Below are 25,041 nucleotides of genomic sequence, written 5' to 3'. Positions count from 1 at the left end.
ACTTAAAGATCTTCTGCATGCAAAACATGTGATGGACCACTGAAATATAGCCCTGCAGCAAAGCTTCCTGCAGTTTGCTCAATTATGAGCAGCAAATTACTGTGGAAATGTCTATGGACACCACCTCCCAGGGTCTTCCCGGTGTGGGTAAGGGTTTTAGTAACCCTGCAGGGGGCGCCCTCTCCCCCTTTGCCCTCTGGCAGCGGTCGCACCCCCGTACGTACTCCCGTACATCTTCCCTTACCCTTGGCCACCAGAACTGCCTGGTGACAAGCAGCATGGTCTTGCGCTGACCAAAGTGCCCCGCTGTTGGGTTGTCGTGGAGTTGTTTGAGTACCCTTCCCCTCAAGGTCTCCCCCGGTACGTACAGCGCTCCCTTATAGTACAGTACCCCTTCCTTTTCTTCAAACTCTCCATGGTTTTCCCTTCCTTCCCGTAGTTCCCTGATTTTAGTTTGGGCGAACTCGTCGTCCCTGGTGAGACCGGCTAGTTCTCGTTTCCCAACCAACACTCCCCCACACACCCATTTGTCCTCAGGGAACACGTGTCGGGCTTCCGGCGGTCCCTCTCCTTCCATGTACTCCGGCTTCCGGGAGAGAGCACCGGCTCTAACATTCTCCTCTCCCGGCACATACCGGATCTCGAAGGAAAACTTGGAGAACTCTTGTGCCCATCGAATCTGTCTCTGGTTGAGTACTCGCGCAGTCCTCCATTACTCGAAGTTCTTGTGATCCGTGCAAACCTGGATCTTGTGCCGCGCCCCTATTAACAGATGTCTCCATCGGCGAAACGCTGCATAGATAGCTAGCAGTTCGCGGTCATACACCGTGTAGTTCTGCTCCGACTTGTTCAGCTTCCTCGAGAAAAAGGCGCACGGCCTCCAGTCTTGCTGGGTTCCTGTCTGCAAAAGTATGGCTCCTATGGCCCGGTCTGGCGCGTCGGTCTCTAGCCTCATGGGCTTCTCCAGATCCACGTGCAGGAGCTGCTCTTCCGACGCGAACGCTTTCTTCAGGCTTTCAAAGGATTGCTGGGCCCCTTCCGTCCAGACGAACTTCTTTTTGCTACTGAGACAGTCTGTGATGGGTGCTGTTAAATGGGCAAAGTTCTTGATGAACTTCCTGTAGAAGTTGCTGAACCCTAGGAACCTCTGCAGGTCCTTCCGGGTCTTGGGGGCCTTCCATTCCAGTACCGCCTGCACCTTGCTGGGGTCCATAGCTAGGCCCTTGTCTGACAACTTGTACCCCAGAAACTCGACCTCCCTTGTGTGAAATTGGCATTTTTCCAGCTTGACCCACAACTGGTGCTTCTGCAGTCTCTTTAGCACTTCCCTGACGTCTTTGACATGTTGCTTCTCATTGTCAGAATAGATTAAGACGTCGTCCAAGAAGGCTACGCAGTTTTTGTACAGCAGGGACCCCAACACGTGGTGCATGAAAGCTTGAAAGCAGGCAGAGCCCGACTGTAATCCGAAGGGCATAACTAAGTACTCGAAGGCTCCTAGGGGGGTGAACATGGTGGTTTTCCATTCGTCCCCCTCCCTCATCCTGATCAAATTGTATGCCCCCCTGAGGTCCAGCTTGGTAAAAATTTTCCCCTGCCTCACCCGTGTTAAAATGTCATCAATCCTGGGCATTGGGAAGGTCACGGGTTCTGATACCAGGTTTAGGGCCCTAAAATCTACGACTAATCTGGGCTGATTAGTATCCTTTTTGTCCACAAACAACACCGGACTGCCCCCCACCGCCTTTGATTCTCTTATGAAACCTCTTTTCAGGTTCTTGTCAATAAATTCCCGCAACTCCTGCATCTCCCTGTCCGACATGGCATACAGTTTACCCACTGGCAGCTGAGCCCCTGGGAGTAAGTTGATTTGGCAGTCAAAGGGCCTATGGGGGGGTAGTCTATCCGCCTCCTTCTCGCTGAAGACCTCCTGCAGGTCAGCATATTGGGGTGGCACCTTCCCTTTCGACTCCACCGCCATTCCCGCCACCCTGGCCACTGTCATCCTTGGGGTTCCCCCCCATGCAGTGTTCCAAGCAGTAAGCTGACCCAAAGGTGACTGTCCGCTGATGCCATGCCACTACTGGATCATGCAGTGACAGCCAGCTCATTCCCAGTATTACTGGGGGTCCTGACAGTGTGGCTACATGAAAGGCAATAGTCTCTGTGTGCCTGGAAAACCTCATTCTCATTGGTGGGGTCTGGTGCGTCACCTCCCCTCCCAGAAGTTCCCGGCCATCGATGGTGGTCACTTGCAAGGGAAAATCCAGAGGCAGCAGGTGGCGTTGGTGTTCTACAGCGAAGCTCTTGCTGAAGAAATTGCAGGAACTGCCTGAATCCAGCAGCCCCTTCACCTTGACTGGGTGCCCATTTGGGAGTTCTAGCACCACTTCTATGGCTATCGCTGCCCTGGGAGGGTCTGGTTGGGGCACTTCTATTGGTTGTTGGCTTGGCTGCCGCCCCCGCTGATTGGCAGCCAAGCTTGGCCGTTTCCCTGGTCCTGATCCGTTTCCTCCTTCCCCTCACAGCCCACAGCTCCCACCATCCCTTGCCAGGCCTTTCTTTGAGGGCAGACCCTGGCAAAATGTCCTGGCCGTTGGCAGAGGAAACACTTCTTGTGGGTTTTCCAATCCTTTCCCTCCCTCTTGCGCCCTTCAGTGGTGTTTGAAACCTCGCGCGCGCGCGCGCCATCTATTTCCATTGGCTCAGCCGGCTGGGGAGGCTGCCGCGGTATTTCAGGAATGCGGTAGTCATGGTAACGTTCCCCTCTCCCTTCGCTCTTCTCCTGCGCCCGCGCTTCCTGTCTCGCTCCAATCGCAAGCACAGCCTTGGTCAGCTGGTCCATCGACTGCGGGCGGGGCGCGCGGGAAAGCTCATCCTTGACCGTTGGGGACAACCCCTCCTCAAATAACATCTGAATGGGTTCCGCGTCCAGATCCCACCCAAGCCGGTGGATTAACATCGCAAAGCACGACCAGTACTCTCTAACAGATTGGCTCCCCTGCATGCACCCCATCAATTGCCGTCGAACCACATTTTGCTCCACTTCGCTTGAAAACATTGCATTCATTGCCTGAAAAAATTTCCTGACGTCTTTCAAGGCGGCATTTTGCGTTGCCATTAGGGGCCTGATCCATTCCCGCGCCCCATCCTCCAGATGCCCCACAATGTAGGCCACCCTCTCCCCATCATGCGCAAAGTCATCATGCTGCAGTTCCAAAGCGTACTCTATTTCCGTTCAGAACGCGTTGTAGTCCTGGGGCTTCCCCCCAAACTTGTGCACCAGCCCCAGTACCTTCCTTGCGATGGGGGTGGGTCTGACCTTGGCATCCTGAGCCCTCCGTTCTTCCAGCCTCGCCGTCAGCAGAGCCACATGCTGTTCTAAATCTCGGTTCCTCTCCACCAGATTCTGCACTCCAGCTGCTCGCTCCGTGGCGCCGGCTTCTCCGGTTTGACTCATTATGCTCCCTTGCCTGTCGCTGCGCACAAGCAACTTCAGGGACTGACGGATTGCTGTAATGGCTTTAGGGGTTGCTTGTGCGTAAATAGCCGCTGCTTTGGGCTAGGTTGGCTGGTTAAACCATTTCTCGCTGGACAGCCATCCACTCCGTGGCTGTTCAGTCGCTGGCAGAATCCATCAGTGGGCGTTTCTTAAACCTTTTCCAACATAAAAGTTGTTTGACGCCCAGTCTCCTCCTACTCTCCCTGCGCGGAAGTCTTCTGTGCTGGGAGGGCGTGGGTAGCGGAGGACCTGTGCTCTCCCCGCTGGTGTCCAGTGAAGAGTCCCAGAGCCTGCTCTCTGCTTCCCCCATTGGCCCCCCTCTATCCCTGGTGTTGCGCTGATTTTCTTCCCCAACAGGAGACCTGCCTCTCTCCCTGCTTGGCCCCTCTCCAGCATCGTTGTGGGGCCTCGCCGCCTCCTCTAGTTCCGATGGCAGTTCCCTGACAACGTACTAACCTGTGACTAAATCAAAGTATAGACAACGTTTTAAATAATGTTATCATCGAGGCATGACACATAACGACCTAATTTAAACTGGCATCAAGATTCATTTTAATATGAATGTGAAACAGTGTCTAAACTGAAAGCATTTCAAAAGTACTTCACTTTTAACGGGTCCTTTGACTATATAATCAAAAGGTAAAATAGCTTGCTGCGTCCTTGGAAAAAGCTAATTCAAAGAATAGTTAACTGATCATTAGCTCAGCATTAACTGATCACTAGCTCAAGACAATTAGCTCAGCAAGTGGCAGAATCAGGAATGGATTCAAAGGTTTTGCTTTCCATTTTCAGTCTAATACTACACTAAATATGACTGCTTATATATTACTATCTAATTATAAATCAAATATAAACAGACTTTTCCTGCTTTGTTTAACCTAAGTTCCTTATTGTTTCTGAAACATTCATGGTTCAGGACCCTTCAATCCATTTCTGCTGCAAGACATTAGTATACTGACTATTACCCCCGGCAGCAAGTGATTTGCCACCACAGGCAATTGAACATAAATTTCTCCATTATTATATTCAAAATTTCTAATCAATTTTCTTAACATCTATAATGCTTCATGTTGGTGCAGCTAAAATGTTTCAAAAATGGAAGGAAATCTGGGGGTGGAAGGAAGAGTTTAGGAAATGAAATGGTTCTATGAAAAAGGAGAATTCATGACACTGAAACAGGGGTGGGGAGTGGGGTCAGATTTAAGAAAGAACAGTGGCTTGAAGAAACTAGAACAAGAGAAAATAAACCCTCAAAACTGGCCAAAAGCATCCTAGAATTAGATCTTCTGTACATCACCTAGCACTCTTGGTATCCAAGGTGGAAAAATTTTAGAGCTTCTCCTAGATGGTACCATCTACTTTTCTGGAGCTCTGGTGATCTAGAGAGAAGTAACACTGAAGAATTCAAAGTGGGGAAGAACTTTTCTGAAAGATGTGGATAAATAAGGCAACCACAACAGCCTCTCAATTGACAATGACAGGAAACTGGTCCTTTGCTATGTATACATTTTGCCAACAATTGCAAAATAAGTCCCCTTCCTCCTAAAAAGGTGTGGTTTCTTTCCTCATAAATCTATTACAATGGATAAAATTTAGTTTTTCTTTTAGAAAAGGATATGGTGGGTTGAATCCAGCAGGAGTGTTCCCTGAGAAGAATTTTGTCTGGAGGATGCTCCCACTGGTAGAAGGGAGGAGTAAACTTTTCTTGATTCTCCCCTCCAACTGTGCTCTTTGAAAATTTGCTCCTGACAGTTGGAATACCCTCCAAAGTTGATTTTCAGAGTGCATAGGCTGCTGTAAGGAAAGGGGGCATTGGGAAAAGTCACCTCCCATCCACATTGGATCCCAATGCCTTATCAAACACCTTCTGGGCATGGAAGGAGCATTTCTGTTCACTGGATGTGAGGTCTGGATCCAATCAATCCTTTTTCTTTAGCTATCTGGTAGTCCACTGAAATGAAATGTATACAATAGATAAATAGCTCTTTCTCACCCACAGTACAAAGTGTAAGACAAGTTAAGCCTTATTATTGGATGTGGTGAGTGTTAAGACCCTTAAAATGATCAATATTAATAGTTTTATAGAGAAATGACAGAAGTAATTTGCATTTGTCTGTCTCGAGAGACAATGGAGTGTGCCTCTGGGTGTGAAGTCCAATCACTACGTTAGCAGCACCAAAGTGACCTTCCCAGGACAAAAGCCAGTCTGAGCAGTGTATATGACGGTCCTCCCATGCTCAGCCTCGCTGATGTGGTCCAGAGGAAAGCAGAGCAATACATTTGGCACCAGCTTGGTTGCAGGTTTCCTTCTCGTAGATGGGCTACCATCTTAGATTGATGAGTCTCATCTGCCCTGCCCCTACAACACATACAAAAACAGCCTTCTTGACCGTTGGAAGCCCCTATTAGTCTTCTCTACTCAATCCACCAGAGCCTGTCTTCGCATGCAGGAGAGAAGCAGAGTAAACTTACTGAAAGTCATGAGCATGGTGATGTCATGAAGGCAACTAAGTTCAGTGGGTCTACTTGAGTAAAACTTAACTGAATACCACCCATAATGTCTTGTTACTATGGTCCAGCAACTTATACATAAATGGGAACTTAATGGACAGTGAACTTTACTCCTTAAAAGATGTCATGAACACTTGAGCGCAAAATTGCATTCTTAAGTTCAAGTCACTTCTGTTTTGAACTGGCAATGCTTTACACTTTTAACAGTAAGATTAATCAGAGCATAGGTGCTTAACTTGCACATGGTTCCAGAACTGCAGACCATTTGGTTTCCAATTGGAAACTGAATCCAAGAATCCATACATCCAAGGATCCTAAGCCTACAGCAATTATGCAAATGAAGAACCATAGTTCTGTAGTCTCTGCCCAGATGTATCAGCCCTGATAAAGCACATCCATTCTCCTTACACCAGATGGTCTTAAACAGTTCACTAAACTTAAGTTATTTTTCATCTATATCTGTGCTAAATCTTGTCTGAAAGAGAACACTGAAACCTGTCAGCCTATAAATATAATTCGATAATACCATTCAATCCACTCTTCTCCTACCTAGAAACTATAGAATGTTTTTTTAGTTAAAGATCAATACATAGCAAAGAAATGGATAAATCAGTCCCCCCCTCATTCTTTTGTTTAGTTCTAAGTTTGCCATCTGTCAACGTTTTTGCTGTTTTTCAAATTTAAAGTGAACGGCATGTTATAAGAAAAAAACTTGTCATTAAAAATTTACAGTGAACTTATGTTTGCACTAAAATCAGTAAACACATCTGCTGACAATTAATATGAAACGGTACTGCAAAATGCATTTGTATTAAAATATTTTAAGGTTGTTGTAAGAATGACATGATAATCTGTCATCAGTGGGGGAAAATACAGGAAAAATAGCCTGCTCCTTAAACAGAACATTTCTCTTACTAACACTTTCAGTTGATTAATCCTTGGATCACTGTTTGCTAGCTACAAAGTCTGTTTATCAAAGCCAGAGTCAGCTGTTCACCAATTGTAAGCTTGTGCCATATTCATTTGTTTGATCACGTTATTTAAACAATTTTACTGTTTGCCTAGTGATGGATTCACACAAGTATTTTCCCCAATAGGATGATTCCTACCCTGAAGAAACTCAGGTTACATGTGTATTTCCCACTAGTGTTAATATTTCACTTCAGAACCAATATGGAACAACAATCTGGCCTTGTGAGGCACCATACACAAGATCAAGATTTCTATATCATTAAATGGTTTTGAAAACTGTAACATGTCTCCTTGTTAGGTCAGTCATATATAATTGCATAGCACTGTGCTGTCTACAATTTCTTCTTTGTACTGCAGCAAGCATAGCAAAGCTAAATGAATTGAGATTAGATCAGTTGATGAGCAGGGATTAAATTCTGCTGCCTTGGCTACACAATCCTGTTCCCTGCTGAGAAGAGGACACAATGCAGGATTAAACCCTGTCCTCCTGTCTATTAGCTAACGACACCAGTGATGTTGACTGACGAGCAGGCAGACATGGTTTGGGGAAAATGTCCTCATGGACCCCCTTGCAGGCCAAGACTGGCCCACAGGCCAGAGGTTCTCCACCCCTAGTCTAATCCCAACAGGGCTCTTCTTATATTCACATCCATATATACGGTACTCCTCTTAGGACTAAGGGCATTTTTAAAAAAGCTCTCTCTTTTTTTAAAAATGATATTTATTAAAGTTTCAGAAAAGGTTACAAAAGTAAGAAAAAGAAAGGGGGAAAAAAGAGAAAATACAAAATACAGAAAAATAAAAACAATTAAAAACAAATCCATCTTTCCATGTCTTGTCTTTCATTTACTTGTTTCCCTGACCTCCTCACACCTCCCTTTTTCGTATTCCAGTTCAGTTAGTTAATTCAGCAAATCCTTTCCCTCTTTGTTTTTATCTTAATCCTTTATCTTAATATATTATAACTTTACATTCTCACCTGTTAACAATCCATTTTTACATACTCCTTTGTAACATTGCTGCTAAAACCACTTAACTTCATTCCGACATCATTCTAACATTCATTAATTTTGCAATATTTCTGTAAATAGTCTTTAAATTTCTTCCAATCTTCTTCCACCGACTCTTCTCCCTGGTCTCGGATTCTGCCAGTCATTTCCGCCAGTTCCATATAGTCCATCACCTTCATCTGCCATTCTTCCAGGGTGGGTAGATCTTGTGTCTTCCAATACTTTGCAATGAGTATTCTTGCTGCTGTTGTAGCATACATAAAGTTCTATCCTTCTTTGGCACCAATTGGCCAACCATGCCCAGGAGAAAGGCCTCTGGTTTCTTCAGAAAGGTATATTTAAATACCTTTTTCATTTCATTATAGATCATCTCCCAGAAAGCCTTAATCCTTGGGCACGTCCACCAAAGGTGAAAGAATGTACCTTCAGTTTCTTTACATTTCCAACATTTATTATCGGGCAAATGATAGATTTTTGCAAGCTTGACTGGTGTTATGTACCACCTGTATATCATTTTCATAATATTCTCTCTTAAGGCATTTTTTAAAAAGCTCTCAATGAATTCTACATACCTATATGCATACCATATACACACACATACATAGTTTACACACATACCATAGTTAAAGCGTAATCAAGAAAAAGAATAAGAACAAATTTATAATCAATTAGAAAGGCAGCTCCAATCAGAAACGCAGCAGTTGTGGATACAATGTAGCCTTTGACATGCAGGACAAATGTAGGAGGCATTACAAAGGCAGTCTACCCTATCTGGGGTCCTCCTGAAGTACTGGACCACAGTTCCCATCAGCTCCAGCCAACATGGCCAAATGGCCAGGGTTGGTGGAAATTTTAATGCAAAATATTTGGAAGGAACCAAGAAATGGTTCCTGGCACAGAAATAAGTACCCCTTTATAAAGAAAAAAAAAAGTACCCAGTTACTTCCACGTTATGAAAGCAAACATGGGACACTAATCAAAACAAGATGCAAGATGAAAGTCTGCACAAGCTATTTGTGAAAAGATTTAGACATAAATTTAGACATAAATTAGCAGATGCTGACCCATACTCTATAAAGTAGTAAAACAATTTATAATGGTCTTCTTTAAAATTTCTATTTTACCCCCTTATTTGGTAAGCTTACTATTTCAAAAGAGGATAACTCTTGAGTTCATTATTTTTCTACAGATAAATTCTTGGTACGGCCTGAATTTCTAAACACTTTTCTTAAGTCATACTGGAAAAATTTACATTTGCTGTGCATCACTGCATACAACTTTACAGTCCCTGCAGCAAAAGAAAAATGAAGTTGTACCTGTAAAGATTTTAAGTGCACAAGTTTAGGAACAAGGAGTACCAAAATCTAGTAAATGGTTCCTGCATTATTAAAAGCATGAAGAACAAATATGGAAACAAACATTAAACTAAGCAAAAAGATGAAACATTTCACAATGAACACTGTTCTGCACTCCCGACTTTCTTGAGCTGTGGGAACTTATAAGGTGATTCATTATTTAATTTCTAAACAACTTAATCTATTAAAAAAATTATCTAAGTGGTGTACACAACAGTAAACTTAAACAAAATATTACAAAATACAGTTACATATAAAAAGTTACATTAATAGAAACATCAATTCATTTTCCGACACACTCTCCCAATCAGCTTCCAGGTTCTCTTCACCCAGGGTCCAAACAAACTCTCAGCTCACCCGCAAAAGTATCACAATGAGAAGAGGACATCACCCTAGTCTCTCACGCTAGACTTGCTTTTTATGGGCAGGCCCAAGGTGGATGGTACTCCCTCAGGCTGTCCACAGCTGTGTCCCATTCAGCTGCACTCTCCACACCAGGCTTCCTCAAACTCGGACCTCCAGATGTTTTGAGACTACAATTCCCATCATCCCTGACCACTGGTCCTGCTAGCTAGGGATCATGGGAATTGTAGGCCAAATACATCTGGAGGGTCAAGTTTGAAGAAGCCTGCTCCACACCCAGTTCCAGATGCAGCAGGTTTGTTGAGTTTCCCAGGGGGTCCAAACGATGGGAAGAGTCCCCCCTCCACTCACAGCTCTTTGTAACTGGAGTCCGTCAGGGCCCTGCTCACTCAGGTGAGGTGGGAAAAGGCCTGCAAAGCAGGGAGCAGATCTTCCAGGACTCACAGCCAAGGTGATCCTGCAGGATTGGGCCAATAACACACCTAGTCCAGTGCTCTTGATGTCAGTATCGTCAAGGAGCATAAGCAGACTTTTCATTCAAGTGGATTGGACTATGTCAGCACTGCAAAGTGTACCTAAGTTTGGAATAATTGTGACTAGGGGTGTGAACTGAAAACAAGTTCTGGTTTAGGTCCTGCTTTGGATTGCAAGTTGATTCAGTTCAAACAGCTTTGAAGGAAGCAGAGCCTCACTTAGGAAAACATGAAGCTTTATGCCTCCCTGCTGAATATCTTGCTGGAAATGACTGGGAGAAACAGGGAGTGGGCATTTGGATGAACTGAACATTACTAGCACAGTTATCCTGTGTCAAAAATGTATAAATTCCACCAGTGTTCAGTAGTACATATTACTGCTAAGACATCATAGAGCAGCCTGAACTTGACTGCAGTCAACCAGCATTGTCTCAACAACATCTGGAAGCCCAATGGTTCCCCACCCCTGGCTTAAGTAATAAAGTACTTAAGATAGAAACTATCTTTTTCTTTAGCACAATGAAGCTTGTAATGTGATTTATAAGACTCTGATAAACGAAATGTGCACATTATACTGTTACAGGTGAATGCTATCATGTTATTTTTAGAACAGTTAATTTTCCATCACATTGATGCTTCAATTTTCAATGTTGATTGTTTGATTGTTCTATACTCTGAGGTCTCTGCATCTTTCCACTTTTCCCATCTCTTGTCATATTCAGAAATGAACGATGAAAAGCAAAAGAGTTACACTGATGAAGAGGAGGTTGGAAAAATAAAATAGTGAAGAAACAGAACAGATAAATAATATGGGGTCTGGTATGAATGAGAAAAGAATGTGGGTGGAAAAGTGAACCAAGTGTCCATGGATGGACCTTACAGAAAGCTTTTGTTTAGTTTTTTCTCAGTCACACTTGCTTTGGCAACAGCAGGCAATCACAAACTGTTCAGCACAACTTCATGCATGCTGAACAGCTTTTAATTGTACAAAGAACAATTTCTTCTGCACAATATCTATTACGTTCAATAAACAATAAAAAATTCCTTCTTCATGTACACAAGGCCAAACCACTTATATTCAGCTCTAGTTAACACTGTTGACATACAAGGAGAAAAAAATCTAAAACCAGATATAATGTAAGGTTTTATGACTTTTAATTTTCCTCACAGAATTATGATTAAATTTTAAATGTATTTTTCTTGCTACTCATTTTTATTAATTTCTAACAGCTTCATAAATGTATGGATTTTTAGATCACTCCCTTCCACATAAAATGTATGTTAAGCACAAATCTATACATATCCTATAGTTACCCAGGAAAATTCACATTGCTTCCAAGCATCTTCCAGCCTGGTCTAAGAGGTTGACTGACCCCTCCACACCTTAACTAAAATCCAACCACGTCTGTCCCACAGTTGGATGATCAGACTCATCCCTCACCCTACAGTCCCCTGCACCACCCACTATTACTCTGGAGCAGATTTGGAAGGGATGCAGGGATAGAAAGGTGTAGAGTTTGTAAACAGGAGGGTGAATAGAGCCTCAACAGAACCTAGTGATGCAACAGAAATGCAGGACACTATACTGAAATTCCAACAAGTTCAATGTGGTTTTATATAAGGACAGCAGTGTTTATATAGCACTAGGAGATATCACTTTCAAAATCCAGTCATCCACCCATAATATATAACCCTGCATAAAAACTTGCTCTTATGATGCAGAAAATCCTGGCAAAAGCCCATATAAGGTGGAGTAAAATTCTTGACATTCAGCATGTGCCACCCTAACAACACTCAGGAAGCAACGTTATATGGATATGCACATCTGAACATACCATTTTAGGGTTAACTTTCCTTCCATTCCCTTTTGAAGGTGACTGGGCTTTGTGCAGGTATTCTGATTTCTTAAATACAATGGGGGATAAATCTACATGGTAGCAGCCAACCCTTTGTCACTGCTCTTTAAGCAGAACAGCCACTTTCTGACAAGAGCAAAAAAGAGAAACTTTTGAGGAATATATGCTTCCAGTGCTGTTGTTCTGAAGTTCAAATAAACAAAGTTTGCTAAGTTCAAAAATAGATTGCAAATATGGTATTTACCTGCATGCAAGTCATACTGAAATCTCTGGAGTTTGGGGTCATGCTATTTTAAACAGAACTATTTAGAGCGCAGGTGAAACATTCAAAATAGCCAAATCATCAATAATAGAAGGACTGGATGAGGAATGAAAAGAATAAAAGGTTTTGTTCAACTCTTAGCAACAGCTCAAAAACCTGCCAGATCAGTAGAAACTGCACTGTGACTTACAATGTATTGTCCTATCAATTTCATTAGGACCTCTGCTTGACCCACAGGTTAGAGCTACTGCCTATAGTGAACAGCACGGAAAGAAGCAAAGCAAATATTGTTACCATTTTGGTGTTTGCATCTGACATTTGTGTTGTTTTTAATTTTGGTACATCATCTTGGAATCCTATCACCAAACAGAATAGAAATGAAACAAAGGATGAACTCTTTCTGGCAATGAGACCTCTCATACTGGCCATGTTGTTGCCTGTCTTGGCTCTAGGTAGCTGGCAGCAGAGGAAGGGTGAAAAATGAGGCCAAAGAAAGTGAACAGAGAAAGGGATGGGTGACTGCTCTCTGACAAATTATTTGCATGTCTTGCTTTTTGTTTTTGTTTTTATCTACATTATCTATTTCACAATCTTCCTGTTGTAGGTGAATGTTCATTGCCTCCTTATCTTAAGCATCCCCACAGGGAAGGCAGCCTGAACCTGCTCCTCCTTTTTCTGCCACTAAGAGCAGGCATGCCTAACATAGTAAAGTCTCCTAGGATTGCAAGAGTCTCTTGGGGCTGTTGTACACCCAGCCCTATTAGTGATAGAATGGTTTTCTGGCTCTAGTCCACCTAGCTTGTGATGCTCCTTCCTTCTCCCCAGCAGTTCTGTTCAAGTTTATGCAATATGTCTGATGCACCACTACATCAGCCTAATTTGGACTGCAAGTCCAGCTTGTTATGGCAAGCTCAAACTTCAAGTGACACTTTAGTACCTACTAGGATGGCAGCCCTGTAATGCATGTCTCCTGGGACCATTATATCCCATAGCTCCCTGCTGGGGAGTGGAATTTCCTCAATATACATTGTAAGGTGACCTTGTACAGTTTGCCACATAGGTAACCTGCAGTTTGTAGTTTACATACCTCAAACAGCAGGTCTGCCTTTGTATAAACACTGTTCCTCTGAGGATGAACACTCAAAAGTGTTGTGATTCTTTCATTTTTAAAATTATTTCTATCATTTGGAACATTTTCCTTTCTGCTGTTGTGCAGATCATGTGCAATCTTTAGCTAAAGGGGTTGTCCCCAGATACATCCTTTCAGCTAACAGTAAGAAGCTGGCTGTGTATCTTGCATGGGTCTTCATGGTTCTACAGTTGTGGCCACCCATCAGGTGTATGAGTAGAACCACTGTAGTGTGAAGCTGCATAGTATGTTGAATGTGAGAAGTGAGTGGATATTTCTGGTAAAGTCGGCATATGGCTCCAGGAAATCATTAATGGTAGCATGACTACTGACAGATTTTTTTTATTTTGCTTATAAAGGGGAGTCTGACTATACTTTGGTCTTTACCCTCACCGACTTCCTTTCGAAAGACAGATGGTGAAATAATGTCTCAACGATGCATCCAATTTATCAAAAAGTCATATGAGAAACTGAGGCTGTAATCTTATACACGCTTACCTGGAAATAAGTCCAACTGAACTCAGACTTACTATACGTATGGGGCTGCAGTATAAGTAAGTGAGATTAATAAGAATACGCCGCACAGCATACCATTTTCAAATAAATGCATCCTTCAAAGAGGTACATTTCTTGGTAGGAAATCCAGAATGCAGTATTTCTTAAGTTGAGTTCAGTACATTTGTGCTGAAGTGTATTCCAAGAGCTATGCAGTATAGAGTCAGGTTTTTTTATTTGTAATAAATGGTAGAAATCACCGTTTAAAAAATTCAAGGCTCTCCTCAGAAAGGCGGAAGGCTTTTTGAAGGCTCTCTAAGGAAGAAGGAAAGCAGAAGAGAGAGGGGGCTGGTTTTGTTTGACTGACTCATTTTCAACCTTTACTGGGAGGTGAATCAGATGACCTTCCCTTGACAATATACACTCAACGCTGTGGCTCATGAAAAGGGTGGTATTTCTGGAACTGCTGTAGACAATTCAGATTGGGAAACTGATAAGGTCTATTCTTTATTTTCAAGGTCTTGAATGAAAACAGAGTGAGTGAAAGTGAGGCATACATGCTTCCGCTGATCAGTGTAGTGTCCTTCAGATGTAAGAAGCAGATGTAAAGCAGATGTAGAAGATGCTTTTCCCCTCACGAAGGGAACCTAGATGCAACCACTTGAGTGAGGCTGACTGTGTGCCTCTTTCTTGCAGAATTGGCTCTCGTACAACAGTTTCAGTAGCTGAAGGGTGTTAAAAATTTCCTCTTATAAGTGTTAGAATTAAATGTTAAGATTTCTTGGGAGGAGAACACAACCAATGTAGGTGCAAGAACACCCAAACAATGCAATAAGGAATTATTTGAATAAAGACATAATTGTAGGAAAGATTATAGATTATGAGTCACTAATGAGAGGTCATAAGTAATGCTATAAATAGATGCGTTTTTGTTCTATTTTGACATGCTGATAAAACTAAATTGGCATAAAGCTGAGTGTAATTGGAAGTTAACAGCACAATCTTAACAAAAGAGGAAATGGGCTTTATTTTGGTAATATGGTAATTCTAATGAAAAGAGAAGGAAGTCAGAATTACACCCCTTAAGGTAAAGGTTAAAGACCTCTGGAAGGTTAAGTGCTCATCTTCCCTTTCAGGCCAAGGGAGCCAGCGTTTGTCCACAGACATTTTTCCAGGTCATGTGGCCAGCATGACTAAACCGCTTGCATGATGAAAGCCAGAGCACACAGAAACACAGTTTACTTTCCCGCTGCAGTGGTACCTATTTATCTACTAGCACTAGTATGCTTTCAAACTGCTAGGTTGGCAGGAGCTGGGACAAAGCGACGGGAGCTCACCCCACCAAGCGGATTCAAACTGCTGACCTTACGACTCAGCAAGCTCAAGAGGCTCGGTAGTTTAGACCACAGTGCCATCCGTGTCCCCACACCCCTCAAGACCAGTATCCTAGCTCCAGAAAAGGCTAAGCTTCCCATAAACGTATTTTTAGACCACTGTGTTGACCTGGCCCTAATCCTGAGTACATATGAGCATGGGACAGCTTTCAAATCTAACAATGCATTAGCTGGCACATTTCTTCTGCTTTGCCTTCTGATCATCTAAATGCATTGCTGCAACTATTGATAACAAATACTTACTTTGAAACAGTTTTAGATGAAGCCCTCAGAATTCTAACACGAAAATCACTTAATGACAAAGGCAGGATCACATTCATCTATTCCACAGGTTGTTACATTGATCATTCCTGCTGTATCTCCTCCACTAACACATTGAGAAAACTAATATATTCATCTATTCACAGCCGACACAAGTTTTCCACAAAACACAAATAAAAGAATTTTACAATTTTGTATCTTGCTGTAGAAGTTAGACAGTTTAATCCCTAGCATTTTTACTCAACAATTGATGTCATTCAGAGAAAGAAAATGGCCTGATCTATTAAAATAAATGATAAAGATGTATATGATTTTGAATTGCACAACTTTATTCTCCCACCACAGAAATAAAATTAAGCTGGCAGTTTAAATTTCTGACATTTCCTGTTTTTAGCACTTCAAAATGTATAAAAAAGGGACAGCTTGTTCGGTAAGGGTGAAAAAAAATCTAATGTTGGAAACTTTTAGAAAGGAAATGTTGAACAGATGGAAATCCAGCCTACAATGTTGCCAATTTCTGCAATTTTATTATAAGATTTTGCTATCTTGGTATATATTTAAAGGGACCTGATTAATTTCTTTCTATATTCATATAACAAATTTTCTTTCATACAACTGTGGTAATCGTAGTCACCATTTTGCAGCTCACATTATTTGCCATCTAACATCACAATAAATCTCTATGAGCCATCATTTTCTTATCAACCTTTTCTAATTTGCAAGGGAATAGCTGTGTTATTCTTGTAGCAGAAACAACAAAGAGCTTTGTGACACCTTAAAGACTATCAAATAAGGTGCTAAAAGATTCTCTCTTGTTTTGACTGCTTTTCTTTACGTACTCCCACCAGCCAAGATGGTGCCAAACATATTGCTCTGCTTTCCTTTGGATCGCATCAGTGAGGCTGGGGGAGGGGCTTGTCCTCTGGCCACTCCAGGACTTACATATACACTGCCTGGGCTTCCACCACAGGAAGGTCTTTCTTCCTTAAAACAGATGCCATTATTGCAAGATGCTAGAGATAATTAACTTTATAGAATTTTTAGCCACACTGCCTACAGAAGGTCACTGGGTATCTGGGCTCCACTAGGTAGACAAAGGTGAAATAAATTCTTAAGAAGTAAGTGCAGCTCCCATCAATTTTGCGGACTGGCCAAGCCGAAACAATTGGAATCACATATATTGAGTAAAACAAAAGAACACCTAAATTTCTAGATTATTAGGGAAGGAGGCAGCAAGAGCAGGAACACATATGACACAGTGGTGCAGTCCATGCTAGGGTGATGCCCTAATGACCCTATGCAGACAGTACAAATTTACCCTTAAGGTGAATACCAATTGTACCATTTCCCATTGCCTGCTTAAAGTCATTGGGTTGGGACATGCCAAAGCTATCCCAACTAGGGCAGGTCTGAAGCGCAACAAACTAGACCTACTGTGGGAGGATCTGCTGAAGGATCCTTCAGCCAAAGATTGCCTCAGCCAAGGCAAAAAGATCCATTTTATAATTCCTTGTAAACGTACTGGGAGAAGCCCAGGGGGCTGCCCTGCATACTTCTGCAAGGGTGCATTAGCAGAAAGAGCCACTGAGGCAGCCACTGCTCTAGTTGAATGTGCCATAAGGTTGAATGGTGCAGGAAGTATCTGTGCTTCATAAGCCATAGCTATGCAGGTGTACAGTGGTACCTCGAGTTACAAACTTAATTCGTTCTGGAGGTCCATTCTTAACCCAAAACTGTTCATAACCTGAGGTGCGCTTTCACTAATGGGGCCTCCTGCTGCTGCCGTGCAGCCGGCGCACGATTTCTGTTCTCATCCTGGGGCAAAGTTCTCAACCCGAGGTACTACTTCCGGGTTAGCGGAGTTTGTAACCTGAAGCATTTGTAACCCGAAGCGTTTCTAACCTGAGGTACCACTGTAAATCCATCTGCACAAGGTGCCCAGCAAACAAAAAACAAAAGGTGTGCCCATCTGATAATGTCCTTTGTTCTACATATGTAGACCTTAGGGGTCCTTCTTATATCCAGAGTACCACACCTCCAAGCAGTTGCGTTGCAACCCCTGCCAGTGCCTGGGGTTGACCAAAGGTGTTGAGCTTTTTTTAGGAAATGAAAGTTGTTGAGCTGGGCAGGCAATTGGAGGGAGAGACATAGGGCTGCAGAGAGACTGTGGCGACAATCCTGTGGATCGTGATAGGCCTGGTCAAAAGAAAATCCCAAGGCTGCAGAATGCAGGAACTGTGGAGGCAACTCCCTCCCTTAGAAACAGTCCATCAGATAAGGAAAGGCTGTTTTTGGAGATTTTGTCTCCCAGGTCCTAGTCCAATGCTCTAACTACTGCACCAAACTGGCTCTCTAATAAAAGTCCATAAAGTGCCTTGTGCAAACACTATGTTCATGCTGCAAAAGAAAAGAATGCAACCGCCATCCCAAAAAGGTGGAAATGCTCAAAACTACTGTTGGCATAGAAAAATCATATGTAAAGAATCCCAAAGTTTTTAGCAGGAAGTCGCAACACATTTCATCAGTCATTAGGGCTAGAACCACGTTTTCACACTTAAATGATGACACAACCTCTCAGAATTCTTTTTCAACTTCTAGATTCTGGATTAGATCCCATACTGTGCTAAAATGACCAGGTAGATGCAAAAACTTTGTACAAGATGCTAATTCTATTTCCTATCCAAATGGAAGTATGGTGCTCTCAGTTCTTCCCTTTTCCCATAATGAAAAGAGCCAAAACCCTTCTTCTTTACTCGCATTTGAAGCACCAAAATAAAGTTATTTTATGGAGATTGCAATCCTCTCTGTTTCTTCTTATATAAAATTGCTGCCACTTGGGGCATTTATGTAGAATTACTAAACAGTAGGACCATATTTTGATCATTGTTCTAAGCTCAGCATTTCTCCTTATAATATCTATAATCAGGTTTATTTTATAAACAATTTCAAAAGCCTTATTTTGTTTACAGCCACAAAGTAGAAGGCTGCTTTAAAAAGACAAAACTTCCCAGTACTGAGAGATGCTGGTTATTCTTCAATCTCATGCACTGGTCTAATTTGAATGTTGAAAATTGCACAAACATGTTGTTGGCTGTTGTTGCTTTTTTAAAAAAAAGGTTATTTTTAAACGCATAAAATATTTTTAAAGAATATAACACATAGGACTTTTCTTCATCTGTTTCACAAGTAATGCAGTACAAAACAGAAATACAAACATGCATTCCTGAAATTAAGAGAAAACTCCAAATATTTTTGAGAATTGTGGAAAACCTTTCTTCCTTGTGTGGAAATTAATTCTGTAACATTGCCCTGGTCAACTTGAGACTGGTTTAACTGCAATTTGCTATCCTGGGTGTTATGTACTGAGTTGAATAGGATCCAAACTGCAGTAGTCAGATTGGTCCTAGAACAATAGGATCCAAAAGGCAGCAGTCTGATTGGTCCTAGAACAATAGGATTCAAAATGCATCAGTCTGATTGGTCCTAGAACAATGCAGCAGTATGATTGGTTGGCAGGAACCACCCAATCATGCTCCAGATAGAAGTGAATCCACAACCTGATTGGCTTACAGTAGAATTCCGGAATTAGCCAATCATGTGCAGCCCATTGTGTAAATAATGTATATAAAGCAGATACTTTGAGGGGACATTCATTCATTCCTCCTCACCACTATGAGCTGAATAAAGAGCATGAAATCACTTTGCGACTCTGAGTATATTTCACTGGGAATACTATCTCTTGTATTTTCTCTCAAGATATCCACCAGGACAGGAGAATGGTATCCAATCTTATTCTAAACAGGCATTTTGATTCTTTTGTGACTTTACTCCATGTTACAACTGTTAGTGCTGGTACACAACCTAAGAATTAAATACTATAGTGGTGAAAAACTAAACCTGTACCCTACTGAACAAGACTGTACTGTGGAATTCATATTCAGGTCCTGAGAATATAAGCATTCAATAACTTTTGAAATTATTGTTCTAAAACAAACAGGGTCAGTGGCCTTCTCACTGTCAAGACGCTGAGGCACACATTTTGTCAAAGCAAGAACTGGAACCTTTTCAAGATTCATGCGATAAGAACTCCAACTATAAAATGAATCTGAATCTCACAATTTCACATTGTCAGCAGAACATTCAAGTCTTTAGTGGGGACAGGTAGCAAGGAACAACAGAGAGGGTTTAAGTCGGGGGCAAGAAACTAGACTGCCAGTCCCTCCTCTCAAACATAAAACTCCATCATTATTTTGTGGCTGCTATTTTCAGAAGTGCTCTGTCTTCCCTGCTGCTCTTCCATAGAGCTCATGAAGCATGTGACATAAAGTTTCTTGGGTTCAAAACAAGATTTTTTTCCCCCCAGCAGAAAATTGCCAAACCTGATGCTACAGTTCCTTCTATTTCTGCCTTATGACTTCTTAATGAAGGGGAAATTGTTTCTCATTACTGTCTTTCACTAGATTGTGCTGAGTACAGCCATAGACCACAGCCATTATGAATATTCATCTCAAATCCTTAGCCACCCACAAAGTGTGAAAATTACTGGTCTTTTATATTTTTCAAAAATGTTAGTAATATGCCAGAAGGCTATCCGAAGCTAACTTGGACTTAACTAAAAGAATTACAGTGGTGACTAGCTGTCCTTGGGGAATGAAACATTTATATTCATAAGATACAAAAGAGCACATTATGTAATATTGCATATATCACATGTAAAGATTGCAGAGGGCACATTGCCATTAAAAAACAGAAAGAAAAAAAATGATCATATTCCACTTAAAACAAAGTACTTGTCTTTAAATCAGCTGAGCTCAATTGATTATGGTGAACCTACCCAAGCTCAAATGAGCGGTGGACCAAAGCGAAAAATCTATTTTTGGATACTTTAGAAAGACAGATCAATAAGTGACCAAGGGCAATTCTTCAAACACAGTGAAAGTCTTCTAGTCCAGTCAAGTTATGCCATTACTTCCACTTCTTTTGTTTCTTCTGCTTGAACAGATTTTAGTATTTTCAAGATTCATTCCGAAAGGCTCTACACTCGACCTGAATTTCACCTCTGCTGCATCAGCACTTAGTTAATAGAGAGAAAAAGGTAGGTGCAGGAGGGAGGGAGGGAGAGGCTTAAATACACACACACACACACACAATACCAAAAAAAATTGTTACAAATGGAAATGAACCTACATTTTGAAAAAATTAATTAACTGCTTTGTTTAACCAAGCAAGCTTATGAAAATCTGGCAAGTTTAAGCAAGCTGATTTAACATTTCAAGAGAAACCATTTGCAAAGACGGCACAGAACTTCAACATGCTGTCCAAAAACCAACTAGCACTAAAGGCAAACCTTGGCTACTGTTCATGCTTAAGGAAAAGAGAACTTAAACATGAACCCATGTTCTGACAACACAATGCTGTGCTGAAGGAGCAATGCAGGTCCAAGTTCCTCTCTGGGGGTGACCATATTTATGCGGCCCTGATAAGCCATAGTTCGACTTACTATGTTGTTCAACCAAGCCACCGTGCACCAAGTAATAAAACATGCAGATCTAAATCAATACATTAATCTATTCAAGCAGGGAGGCATCTCAAGTTGCATGCAGTCAGCCCAATCTAAATTTCATATTGCCTTATGATATATGCTTTTCTTTGTACATGTGATAAAAGAAGTGGAAGTTTATAAAGCTGTCATGAGCTTTGAGTACAAGATTCTGAAACATCTTTGAGTGTACTAAAGTCCTTTCTCATAACCTTTAAAAACTGCGAGAAAAGTTTTCAAATTATGAGATCAACTTCAGCTCTCCTCACCTCTACTGTTTCTGGACATGTTTGGTTCAAACCTCTGCCAAATGCTTCCATATTGTCTTCCCCACTCAAGCACCTCCTTATTAGATCTTGATCATGTACTACCGTATTTTTCGCCCCATAGGACGCACTTTTACCCCTCCAAAAATGAAGGGGAAATCTGGGTGCGTCCTATGGGGCGAATGCAGGCTTTCGCTGAAGCTTGGAGAGCGAGAGGGGTCGGTGCGCACCGACCCCTCTTGCTCTCCAGGCTTCAGGAAGACATCCGCAGCCTAGGCAGCCCTGCGGGAGTTTTTCCCCCCCTTTATTTCCCCCCCAAAAAACTAGGTGTGTCCTATGGGACGGAGCGTCCTATGACACGAAAAATACGGTATTTCTAAACCCTCCCTTGTTTCTCACAGCCTGCTGCTTCTGATGCCCCTTGCCTGTTGCTTTTCTGGTCCTTACAAACCTTCTCTTAAGCCTTGCCTCCTCTGCCTCTATGCATAACCAATGGCAGTTAAAAGACTGTTAGGATCAGAGCAGCTCAGTGTTCTGAGGGGTCGGGCTTGATCAGAATAAGAGATATGCACATAGAACCTCCTACTCCACATAATAGGTCTGGGATCTGCTACAACTTACAGGGATCACCTGTGGATAAGAAAAAATAATGCCCCAAGTATTAGTCGTGAGACATAGTATTTATTCTTATTAGAATATTTAGTGCTTCTTTGAAAGACAACTCCTCTGTGTGGAAAGGTTCAATGGCAGTTTGAAACCCACTGCCTTATCACATTTCACTGCGGCCTGGAACTAATGCACAGAACAGCAGGAAATATCTACTACTCTTAGGGTGCCAGTAATCCTGACATGGATGCATCACTGCCAAGCATTTTATTAGGATCAGGATGTCAAGTACCAAAACAAAAATAAGAGACTTGGGAAAGGAATTACGAAAACTAGAGTTAGAGACTCCACAATATCTACAAAGTTGTTGCTGCTTTAAAGCTGTGTCTCCAGTTTCAATCAGTATTTTGTGGTATTGTGAACGGAGCTAATTATTATTCTGCACTGAAAGACCACAGCATTCAGATGTAACAGCATCTTCTACCACAATCTCATATTTGAGTCATGATGCATACAAAACACTGAAAGAAAATGTGATTATGCAAGTAATTAAATTTCAGAGGATGGTAAATTTCATGTTCCCCATAAATAAAGGATTTAATACACCGAAATGGAACCTCGCTGAATTTCAATAGCACAAATATTAGATAAGTGATGATCAAGGGTATTAGTAGTGATAAAACAACAACAATCATCAATAAATTAGAAAGGAATCTATTATAAAATACACAATGTCCTAAATCAGGCAAATACACGGAAAACTAAAAAACAATCCTTAACACAGGACCTAGCTGAAATGGCAAGTCATGATTAACTGCAATGCTGAAAACCAGGTCTGCACAACCTGTGACCACACACAGCTTGCGATCTCTGCATAATGGCCTGCTTGGCAACACCCTCATTTTTATAGTGCGAGCAGGTGGAGGAAGCAGGTTTATTAACCCCTGGTGAGCTGCCATACTTGGCTTGTTGTTGTTTAGTCGTTTAGTCGTGTCCGACTCTTCGTGACCCCCTGGACCAGAGCACGCCAGGCACTCCTGTCTTCCACTGCCTCCCGCAGTTTGGTCAAACTCATGCTGGTAGCTTCGAGAACACTATCCAACCATCTCGTCCTCTGTCGTCCCCTTCTCCTTGTGCCCTCCATCTTTCCCAACATCAGGGTCTTTTCCAGGGAGTCTTCTCTTCTCATGAGGTGGCCAAAGTATTGGAGCCTCAGCTTCACAATCTGTCCTTCCAAGTGAGCACTCAGGGCTGATTTCCTTCAGAATGGAGAGGTTTGATCTTCTTGCAATCCATGGGACTCTCTAGAGTCTCCTCCAGCACCATAATTCAAAAACATCAATTCTTCGGCGATCAGCCTTCTTTATGGTCCAGTTCCCACTTCCATACATCACTACTGGGAAAACCATAGCTTTTACTATACGGACCTTTGTTGGCAAGATGATGTCTCTGCTTTTTTAGATGCTGTCTAGGTTTGTCATTGCTTTTCTCCCAAGAAGCAGGCGTCTTTTAATTTCGTGGCTGCTGTCACCATCTGCAGTGATCATGGAGCCCAAGAAAGTAAAATCTCTCACTGCCTCCATTTCCTCCCCTTCTATTTGCCAGGAGGTGATGGGACCAGTGGCCATGATCTTTGTTTTTTTGATGTTGAGCTACAGACCATATTTTGCGCTCTCCTCTTTCACCCCCATTAAAAGGTTTTTTAATTCCTCCTCGCTTTCTGCCATCAAGGTTGCGTCATCTGCTTATCTGAGGTTGTTGATATTTCTTGGCTAGTGGCCTGTATTTGACTTATTTGGTCACAGGTCATGTAGGCCTACTCAAATGATTCTACCCCCCTCTTCTTTTACAAATGCATAAGCCAGTAGTAGAAGTAATTCTAAGGCAGACCCCTAGGGCTGCCCCTGGCTATAAGCAGCTCCAACCATACACACACATGTATCAGAGAATGAATGGACAGATATATAAATAGATAGATAGTACTATATATAAGTGGAAATTATTGTAGAAGCAGGTATTGACTGCTGCATGGGCAATGCTTACTAAGCCACACATAATTCCCATTTCTGCTGAGACTCACGACGAGCAGCAGTTGTGGCCCCAGAACAGCCACGGTGGAGTTGGCCTCCCTTCCTCACCTTTGCCATGGTGGGAGAGGGCACTTCTGGTTCCTCTCACTGAGCCAGCAGCCAGGGACTTGCTTGCATGGCTCACCAGCCAATCACAGGTGAGCTGGGGGGCAAGGCTGGGGAGCAGACCTGAGTGAGAACTTCTTTCCTGCTCCCCGAGTATAAAAGCCAGTCACACCCAATGCCTACACCAAACCATCTGACACCTGGAATCAGTAAAGTTGTGGCCCTTTTATTCCCAACACCGTTGTCCTGTGTCCTTTGTTGATGATATTATTGCACTCCCACCACCGGGTCCACTTTGCCCTGGCCCACAGCAACTCTTACCCCTTTAGAAAATATATAAGGTATTTTTCCTTAAGTGATATGTTTCAATTGTATAAAGACAGAAGCACCTCACTTAAAATGTTCACCATCTTAAAATCATTACTCACAAGTAATGATTATCAGTAGCCACTAGCTATGATGGCTTGCTCTGCTTTCACAGTTGGAGGCAGCAATACTTCTGAATACCAGTTGCTAGAAACCACAGAATGGAAGAGTGCTCTTGTCCTTTGATCCTGCTTGTGAGTTTACCACAGGCAGCTGGTTGGCCACTATGAGAACAGGGTGCTGGACTAGATGGGCTGTTCGCCTAGCTTAGCAGGCTCCTCTTATGTTCTTAAGTACAGTGGTACCTCGGGTTAAGAACTTAATTCGTTCCAGAGGTCCGTTCTTAACCTGAAACGGTTCTTAACCTGAGGCGTGCTTTCGCTAATAGGGTCTCCTGCTGATGCTGCACCACTGGTGCACAATTTCTGTTCTTATCCTGGGGCAAAGTTCTTAACCTGGAGCAACCACTTCCTGGTTAGCGGAGTTTGTAACCCAAAGCATCTGTAACCCGAAGTGCCTGTAACCCGAGGTACCACTGTAATCAAA

The 25,041-nt window shown here is 42.4% G+C and overlaps 2 protein-coding genes and 2 long non-coding RNA genes across 5 annotated transcripts in view; 1 reads left to right on the top strand and 3 right to left on the bottom strand.

Annotated features, from left to right (window-relative positions):
• LOC310767021 overlaps positions 1–25,041 on the bottom strand; it is a 962,895-nt gene that overhangs the window by 529,603 nt on the left and 408,251 nt on the right. The gene's annotated exons all lie outside the window — the stretch shown is intronic.
• Positions 1–25,041, top strand: part of CHRM5 (cholinergic receptor muscarinic 5) — a 60,749-nt gene that overhangs the window by 2,429 nt on the left and 33,279 nt on the right. The window lies entirely within an intron of this gene.
• The window catches only part of AVEN (apoptosis and caspase activation inhibitor), a 111,813-nt gene that overhangs the window by 60,594 nt on the left and 26,178 nt on the right, over positions 1–25,041 (bottom strand). The window lies entirely within an intron of this gene.
• Positions 13,480–20,646, bottom strand: LOC310766866. Its single transcript, XR_014550478.1, has 2 exons — positions 19,308–20,646; positions 13,480–18,931 (listed from the first exon to the last, which is right to left on the bottom strand). It is a non-coding gene; the product is annotated as an uncharacterized lncRNA (long non-coding RNA).

The sequence above is a fragment of the Podarcis filfolensis genome (assembly GCF_964270895.1).
Source record: "Podarcis filfolensis genome assembly, chromosome: 1".
Taxonomy (NCBI): domain Eukaryota; kingdom Metazoa; phylum Chordata; class Lepidosauria; order Squamata; family Lacertidae; genus Podarcis; species Podarcis filfolensis.
This window is presented reverse-complemented; position numbering and strand designations above follow the sequence as displayed.